This window comes from Saccostrea cucullata, unplaced genomic scaffold (genome assembly GCF_032062105.1).
Source record: "Saccostrea cucullata isolate Sc308-1 unplaced genomic scaffold, CSIRO_AGI_Scuc_v1 ctg2877, whole genome shotgun sequence".
NCBI lineage: Eukaryota > Metazoa > Mollusca > Bivalvia > Ostreida > Ostreidae > Saccostrea > Saccostrea cuccullata.
In genome coordinates this window covers 171,516-181,073 of record NW_026922805.1, presented here as the reverse complement: position 1 = coordinate 181,073, position 9,558 = coordinate 171,516, and the positions used below count along the sequence as shown (strand labels likewise).

Genomic DNA, 9,558 nt, shown 5'->3' with positions numbered 1-9,558 from the left:
CCGATGAGTTCTCTGGATCGATGGTTTTACTTACTTCCCGTGAAGTTTCTATTTCTTTGTCTTGAATCAATCCTGTTTCGTTCTTTTCCGTCATCTCGGTATCCTTTTCCATAACGTCGACGTCTACTTCCCTTTCGTGTGCCTCATCTGCTTCCATATTCGATAAGTTTTCTCCGTCCTCGACCTCAGAATTTCCACTACTATTGTCGTAACTGTGATCACTCAAGCGACAATGGCATTTGTGAGTCACTCGAGCGTAGTGACCTTGTTGTTTACATTTAAAACAGGTGATTTGTGGACATGCCCTAAATAAATGATCGCTAGCATAACACAGCGAACACACTTTTATTTGACCGTTGTGTATACATCGGTAATATTCTTTGCCGAACTTCAATGTATATGGGTACAGTCCACTAATTGTTTTCCCATAGGCGACAATGTTAACATTTCTTCTCATAGCGATGTCTCTAATTTTCGTTCGGTAGTGAGTGACCCCTCAAATCAAAACACATCAACTTGTCTTTCCTTGGTTAAAATCTCGAGGTGGCATGTCAGATTCGTTTTCCGGCAAAATGCGTCTGTCTGCGGGAACCTCTAAAAATGAAAGTGAAAGTAAGGGGATTTCAGAATTCTCACTGGCGTTATAATACACAAAATAATTCGGCTGATCTTCTTGATAAATTACATTTTCAAAGCTTTTTTGGTAGGAAAGATACTCCTTATCAACAAGTGTGAGGCTCAGTTCAGTACACCTGCCCAATTTTTTTTATGCAAGTCTGCAATTTAAGGAACTTGTAATTTTTTCTGCACTACTTTCTTCTCCTACCGATTCTAAAAATAATTAGTGGGATGTACCCAATATGAAAAAGCATTTTTTGGATTTTACAATATTTCACACTGTTTGTCAATCTAGAGCATAAGTAGAGACATCATGCCAAGTTTCATGAAAATTCAACAATTAATTAAGATTTTACAGCATTTACAGTTCTATGTGTAATATCCTTAAAAAATGCTCCAATCTAGCCAAAACTGCACCCAAGTTTTGAGTCAAATTTTAGCCTATTAACACATTTATACCATTCTTAATCACCTTCATATCTTTAAATACATATAGTCAAATCATAATCAAGCACTTAATTGGGTCAATTTCACTTGTTTTAAAAAATTAATGTATTTCCGCACAAAATATGACCACTTTTCACCCTCTAATCCATAGTTTCTCCAGAAATGACAAAAAAATGAAGTTCACAAATACCCCGAAAGTAGTAAAATAAAAAAGTACTTATTATTTCCTGTCCATTGATGTATCATTCATGAAATTTGGACTATGAATGAAAAAGTTATAAGCCTTTATAATCCTATATAGAATCATTTGTTTCAAAGCAATTTTTATACCAATGCAAATTTACTCATCTATGACGTCACAATGACATCATAATAATGGATAGCTCAATACATGTGTATCATTACTTTTCCCGTACTTTTCATTTAAGACAAAATCAGTGCTTATATACTATTATTTACTTTAAAAAATAAAAATATGTGGTGTTGCAGATTAAATAAATAGTTCACTAAAGTTGTTTTGTTTCCATGGTAACCATTTTGTAATTTGTAGGAAAATGAGACAAAATTTTGAATTTCCTGACAAATCGCATAATTTTGACTGTCAAATATTCATGAAATTTCAATTCTTATATCCGTGTAATCTTAATAATGCATAATTCACAAAACAAAGATGTAGATCTAATTAATTTGAAAATCTTAAATAAGAAAAGAAAATCTATATGAGCTGCAAAATGTATACATATATATAGCAGTGCATGTACAGATTAGTTATAGCTAAATACTTTCACATTCTGATACCTATTTAATATGTAAATTTCCTCACCCCCACCCAATCCCCCCACTTTAATGAAATTTTTTTTAGAAAACTTAAACTTACATATTTTGCCGACTGTCACATTTTGCTGGTTCTTTTTCAAGATGTATTCAAATGGGTGTGCATTTGCTGGCCAATAGTTTTAAACACCATCTGCATGGACCTCATGTTTTTCCTGTACCAATCACCATAAACCTAAAAAAAAAAAATCAATACAATAAATGGTACAATATCACATTTGCAGACAGACAGACACACAGACATTCAACACGTACAATTTCTACCATATTCCTTTTATGCCCATTACTTGAAATTAATTAATTTAAAAAATGATTAATTTGCTCCCACCTGAAATCACACTGTTTACATTGGTAATTAAGTTAATTCAGCAGAATAGGTAAAAATCATGTTTTACTGACAATAATTGAACATTGAACAAATACATGTAATGCAAATGCTGAAAAATATGAGAAAAATCAGTTAACGTGCATGTTCACACACATCGTTTAACTCCCAGACAACTGTACCCAGCTTGACCGCGCAACTGATCTGAAATGATGTATGTCAAGTATGCATATGTGACGCGCCGATCATCGACATGTTCCAAAAACATTAAATTGTTATTTACAAATATTGTACTAGGGTATACCTCTTACCTCCTGTGTAAAATACAAATGCCCATATGATCACCTATATACTGCTTAACATTGCCCTGAACAGTTTTGATAACTTTCTGCTGTCTACTTTCACTTCGACCTTGACCCCGATTGAATACCGATCCCGAACTCATTTGTGAATTTTTGTGTATTGAAAATAAACCACAGTGGAGCATGTACTTCTACATAATTGCTTCTTAATCAAATTATACATTTATGATTCTGATTAAATAAATTATATAAATCGATACATTTAATCTACATGATACATGTGTAAACAATGGGTGATACATGTTGACTGTTCCGGGGGGGGGGGGGGGGGGGGGGGGGGGGGGCTAGACACTTTATTTATGAATCAATTTGTTTAAAAATGTGTATCAACAATATAAGAATTGTTTTTTTCATAAATTTGAACAATTGAAAATAATAGAAAACAACAACTTTGAAATAAATTCAAGATTTATGACATCTTTCACTTACTTATAGGCTTCCTAATATGGGTACAGTCCACTAATTGTTTTCCCATAGGCGACAATGTTAACATTTCTTCTCATAGCGATGTCTCTAATTTTCGTTCGGTAGTGAGTGACCCCTCAAATCAAAACACATCAACTTGTCTTTCCTTGGTTAAAATCTCGAGGTGGCATGTCAGATTCGTTTTCCGGCAAAATGCGTCTGTCTGCGGGAACCTCTAAAAATGAAAGTGAAAGTAGGGGAAATTCAGAATTCTCACTGGCGTTATAATACACAAAATAATTCGGCTGATCTTCTTGATAAATTACATTTTCAAAGCTTTTTTGGTAGGAAAGATACTCCTTATCAACAAGTGTGAGGCTCAGTTCAGTACACCTGCCCAATTTTTTTTATGCAAGTCTGCAATTTAAGGAACTTGTAATTTTTTCTGCACTACTTTCTTCTCCTACCGATTCTAAAAATAATTAGTGGGATGTACCCAATATATATTAGGAGGGAATTTCATATTAGGAGGGAATTTCACCCTTACATACCTGGTCCCATCCGCTATGGTCGTGTCCGGGTAAAATCGTCTATTTACAGGCGATAGAATTTCCACATCCATTGTATTTAGTGTTTGTTCGATTTCACTATCTTCAATGTAAGCCGGCAGATGGAGAAAACGTACGATAATGGTAGATTGAATCACTTCATAGGACTGAAAAACTTCATTTCCAATCTTTATTCCTTCCAACAATTTTTGTGTTGGTGCTTTTCCGTCTAGAGTTATCTCATACAAATAACCAGATTTTGGCACACTTGCGTAAAGGGACCCAATACCACAATTTTCGTTAATGATGTTCATAGGCGTCGGAACCGGGGGGGCTAGGGGGGGCTTAGCCCCCCCACTTTTTTTCCCAATATATACTTAGTATAGAAATTGAACATATTTTCGTAAGTTAAGCCCCCCACTTTCCACAGATACGTCTTAGCATAGGTTAAAAATTGCGAAAGTGGTGTTGTTTGGAAAAAAATTTTTGGTACTAGAGTTCGACCCTACCCCCCCCCCCCCCCCCCCCCCCCCCCCCCCCCCACGAAATAGGATTTTCGTGTTTGGGAAATAAGACATTTCCTTTTTTTTTTTTTTTTTTTTTTTTTTTTTTTGCTTGTCAGGTTTTTTTGGAGGTACAAAAAAATTTTTTTTACACTTAGCCCCCCCACTTTCAATTTGCTTCCGACGCCAATGAAGTTGATTATTTCATCAGCTCTCACATTAGAGTTATCTTTGACATTCACAATAACGGTGTTCTCTTTACAATACTTTCTATCCTTGAATGGGTTCAAATTATTGGATCCTCCAAGATGGCCGCCACTTGACGTGGCAGGCATCTCGAACACTCTTTAAATGTTCAATAGTTTACAATGTTCAAGTCAAAAACTAACAAAATATGAACATATATACACTATGCCTCCCACTAACACGTAGAAGACAAGAATTCACTATTTACAGTTGACACAAAAGGTCAATTTATGCGGAGCCTAATTCCTTCGTGCTCACTACAATATGCAAACCGGAAGTCGGTCACAGACACCTTAACCATTGGGCTAATTCCGCTCTTGATTTCTAAAGGAAAATATTAAACATTTATTTTGCACAAAATTTGTTTTGGACTTATAAAAGTATTTATTTTGTTGAACTTCACCAAAGTCTTGAATTGATTTATTAATCAAACTATAAACATTTTTATTGATGGATCTTTTTAAAAGGCTTATATCACATTTATATTTCTAAACCGTTGAGTTCGGCTTTTAAATTGTAATGAATTCGCTTTGTTATTTGAAAATTAATAAGTGTAAGCATTAAATCAAGATTGAAATTAAATTAATTATAGATAAAACACATAAAAATTATCGGGAAAGTCAGTTGAATTTTTTTTAAAATAATAAAATATTCGGCGGATATTAACGGATTTTGTATCTAAGATTTAGGCCTACCGACAATCCTCCTTTACGAGTTACCTGGTTATTGTTTACAAAAACTTTTTTTCGAATATCATATTCAGTTAAAATTATTTTTGTATCATAATGGGTATCAAAATAATTGTCATTTTACAATGAATCATAATTTTTAATTTTTTATATGCTTGCATTAAATTTAAAGTTTGTCAAAATAAATGATCATCAAAATCTGTTAGTGTACGACGTTGTGTATGTATAGTTTTCTGTTAGTTGACCGCGGACGGTGGACACCTAATTAAGGTCTATTGTTTAACCAGTCGGTACTGTACACTTTTAATCTTAACCCGTTTCCCAATGTGTATAAATCTGGTCGGATGTCATGTTTAATCTGATCGGCTGTTCTTCTGAAAATCGATTTTGAAATAACAATGATTGAAGACCGACTAGATTTTGACAAATACTTACCACTGCATTATAAAAAAAAACAATAACGATGTAATTCAAATTATTCATGATGTAAATGTCAAACTTTGAAAATTAAACATTGTTTAGTCAAACTTTGAAAACTAAACATTTTTTTATATCTGTGGCCCCAGCCCCCCCCCCCCCCCCCCCCCCCGTCCAAAAAAAAAAAGACAAATTTTTTTTTCTAATGAGAAAATGACTTTATAATTCCGGGGAATTATGTAGCAGAATATGTTGTTTTTAACACATGAAATAAAAATACCATCTCCTTTTTTTTTAAAAAGTAATATAATTATATTTGGTGTTTAAAATCAAAGATAATTTTAAGAACAGATTGATTTTCGGTAGTGAGAAATTAAGATATTTCACAGGGGGTTGGCCCCGGCGTGTAATAATCTAATTATTTATCTTTTTAAATAAAAATCATATACACAAATAATAAAAACAACGTATGCAATAATTATTTATTTAAGAAAATCATATGCGGTAATAAGATAAAATTTCTTTTTTATTGATACTGTAAATGATTAAAATAAAATATTAGAAACCGGGAGCAAGCCCCTGTTACATGTGTTAATAGCTAATTTTATTCTCAGTGCCCGAGATTTTGCATGTTGACAGAAATGTTATTAAAAAATTACGATCGAGACAAAATTATAAAACACAAAAAAATAGATTTTGCATAAATGACATTGAAATTAACTTTAAAAGTTAGATCAAAGATTCGATATAATATGCGTATAACGTTAAAGTTTAATGAGGTTTGACCATTAAGTCACCATTAAGCTCGGCTTAAAGGTGGCTTAATGGTAGCTTAATGAAGTTTGGAAATTAAGCACCTGTAAGTTGCAGCTTAATGGTGGCTTAATGGAGTTAACGTCTTTAAGCACCATTAAGTCACCATTAAGCCACCATTAAGCAATTGCTTAAAGGTGGTCTTTCGTCTTGTGCATCCTCAAAAATACCATCAATTCAAACTTTAAATCAATATTTCACAAATAATTAGTAGGGCTGGGTATTGACCCGAGATTTCGTATTGCGATATATTGCGATATTTTTAACTGTTTTGCGATATGTATTGCAATATTTTCAATGTAATAAAAATGGCATTTTCTTACTATATTTACTTTAACTTACATGCAGAATGTACATAACTATGATAAATAACCAACAAAAAATCTGATTTCATTTAAGTTATGCTCTGAAATGTTCCCACAAAACAAATTCTAAATTACTGTTTGGCTTAATAACAAACTTTCAGAAGTTCATTTTTTATATTTAATGTAAAAATTCCTTAATCTAAGCATATTGCCAGTATATCGATATTACAAAATCGTATTGCGATACGATATATTTTGTCATTGTATTGCAATATATTGAAATATCGATATTATTGCCCAGCCCTAATAATTAGCATATTTAAAAATCCTAATTACTTATAATGAATCATACACAATATAATGAGTGGCACATACAGGATTAATTTTTAAGTACAAATATTATGTGAATTTGTGTTACCCAATTGATGGAATCTCAGCTACTTTGAGGTGATATTGTATCACAGTTATAATCAAGCCATATTTTTGAATTTTCTTTTTCTCTAAATACTTTGCACTGGCTGCAAATATGAAAAATCGATGTTTTCATCTTCAGTACACAGCGCAGTACTACAAAATGCGTGTTTGAACAAATAATGATTTATATGTAAATGTTGTGACTTTTTACAACTTTTCTTACGTAACGCCATGCATTTCAGGTTCGAACAATTTTGAACTCCAAACTCTTGGTACTGTTACCAAGATTTACATACGACTAGGTTTCATCCCATCAGTCAAAGCATAAATTGCTTATTATGTAAGAATGCGTTTCATTTTACTTTCAGTATTTTTCACAATGCTAAGGAAGCTCGCATCTATTCCCACTAAGGGAGGCAATACAATAAGCTTGTACAAAAAAATCAAATCTCATGTAGGTTTCAAGCAGATATCAAGCTAAAATGTTGGCATTGAAAAAATTAAGAATCAGATGTTTTTAATACAGCATTTATCGGTGTGTAAATTTGCGTCTTTGTACTCACAAACTTAACATAAAAGTGTTACATGTAATCCGACAGTATAGTAAATTTCAATATGAATACTGAGCTGCATGTGTCTGACAGGATGAAGACTATCTCTGTTGTAACTGTATTTACAGAAAAAAAAAATATTCAAACATTTTTTAGCACGGCAAATAACTTCGAATATATTAATATATATCATTTTCTACCAATCAAATGAATATTTATATTGGAGACCTTAGAGTATTGTAACTGCAATAGTAAAAGTAAAGTTTCTAACACTCGGGTTTTACTTCAATTAATTTTTTTGTGACCGTGATATGACCGTGAAATTTTATCTTTAACCTTGCTGATGACCAACATGTTTTCTCTAATTATTTTTTTTTATTATTTATTTTCTTATTAGGTTTAATAAATAAAGACTGTAATGACCTCTCTCTACCTGGAGATAAACGATCTGGTGTTTATAAAATAAATCCCTCCAATAATCAGAGTCAGGTCAGCGTATATTGTGACATGGAGACAGAAGGAGGAGGATGGACAGTACGATCTCTCTCTCTTTCTCTGGTTTTTATAGTACTCATTGAATTCTTTTATAAAATAATAAAAGGAAATAATTATCATTCTAAAATATATTGGGCTTTATTATTTATCTATGGCACTTATGCTCAATTTTGATTGCTATCAATAACCTCTAGGCAATCCAGAAGCGGGTTAGTGGAGCTGTGAGTTTTAACAAAGTGTGGGCAGAGTATAAGAGAGGCTTTGGGAACCCCAATGACTCCTATTGGATCGGTAGATTCTTATTAACATCAGTTAAAAGCTTGTACTATTTTCTTTATAATGTTTATCAGTTCGCACATATGGATATGTCAAGAAATGCACATTGATTTAAGTACATTGAAATATTATTACAATTCATGATATAATAATCCCTTTAAATTTTATAAGTTAACACTAACAAACTTAACGTGTCCTTTAGAATGTTGACAGCAATTTTTTTGCAATTGTTTGTACCAAAATTCTGAAATAAACATAGTTTTGCTATATTATTGGGTTATTTAACTAAAACAATATCATATTGAAGGAAATGACGTGATTCACCAACTTACCAAGGGAAGGAACTCATCCCTCTACGTCTCTATTACATTAAAAAATGGTAAAACTTTGTACTCACGATATCAACAATTCTCTGTGTCTAGTGAAGAAGACAACTACAAACTTTATCTAGGAGGACCAGCTACCGGAACTTTAGGCAAGTAATTAGTAGAATATTTGATTTGTGATTTTCAAAGCAGAGAGAGAGAGAGAGGGGGGCTGCAATTTAAAATGGAACATGATAATAACATACAGGAAGGGATCGAGAGTTTATAACTGTGAAATGATATTTATTGATGAAAAAGCTTTCGTAATTTTCATCTGATGTAATGTTTTCCGACAGTAATGTGCACGTATGTGCCGCATTCTAATCAAAAAAATGTAAGGCACATAATTTTAAAGATTTTCACACGTTTTCCTCGGAGCAAAAAGCTAAAAAATCCGTTAAGTTCCATGTATTTTCCTATATTCCGAACATTTTGTTTTTATGTCTTTTTGAATGATCCTAATAACAAATTCATACAGTACTAACTGGATACAACCTAACAAAAAGCGAACCGTAGAAGACCCCGAGCGAATCCAAAGCGGACCCGGAGAACGAACCCCCAATTCAGTAGCGTTTTTTCTGTATTTATTTGAATTTAAATATTTAGGAATTTTTCTTAAAATTATTTCAATTTTTATTAATGTGTGTATGTGACGTGTGTGTGTGTGTGTGGGGGGGGGGGGGGGGGGGGGGGTACAATAATATATCATCACGTAAGAATAATACGTCCTTATCGGGAGAACAGTTATTATTTTTTATATTATTTTTTTTTATTATGATTTAAATGAAATTTGCTCCATATTTCTGTGTTTTATAAAGATCTGATGTAATCTTTTTTCAAGATAATTGTCCGGTAAATATTTATTACGATTTTTCAATATCTAATACGGCGCCGCTGGAGGGCCAGGTACAAAAATATTTTTATTTGTTCGGACAAATTAGAAAT

At 32.6% G+C, this 9,558-nt stretch overlaps 1 long non-coding RNA gene across 2 annotated transcripts; it reads right to left on the bottom strand.

Annotated features, from left to right (window-relative positions):
- Nucleotides 1-412: 412 nt before the first annotated feature.
- LOC134262511 (uncharacterized) lies at nucleotides 413-3,259 on the bottom strand. Of its 2 annotated transcripts, none has more exons than XR_009991020.1 (3): nucleotides 2,536-2,560; nucleotides 1,943-2,074; nucleotides 413-594 (listed from the first exon to the last, which is right to left on the bottom strand). It is a non-coding gene; the product is annotated as an uncharacterized LOC134262511 (long non-coding RNA). The 2 variants fall into 2 exon arrangements; XR_009991019.1 differs by lacking the exon at nucleotides 2,536-2,560 and adding an exon at nucleotides 3,016-3,259 and having other exon boundaries at nucleotides 415-594.
- Nucleotides 3,260-9,558: the final 6,299 nt, after the last annotated feature.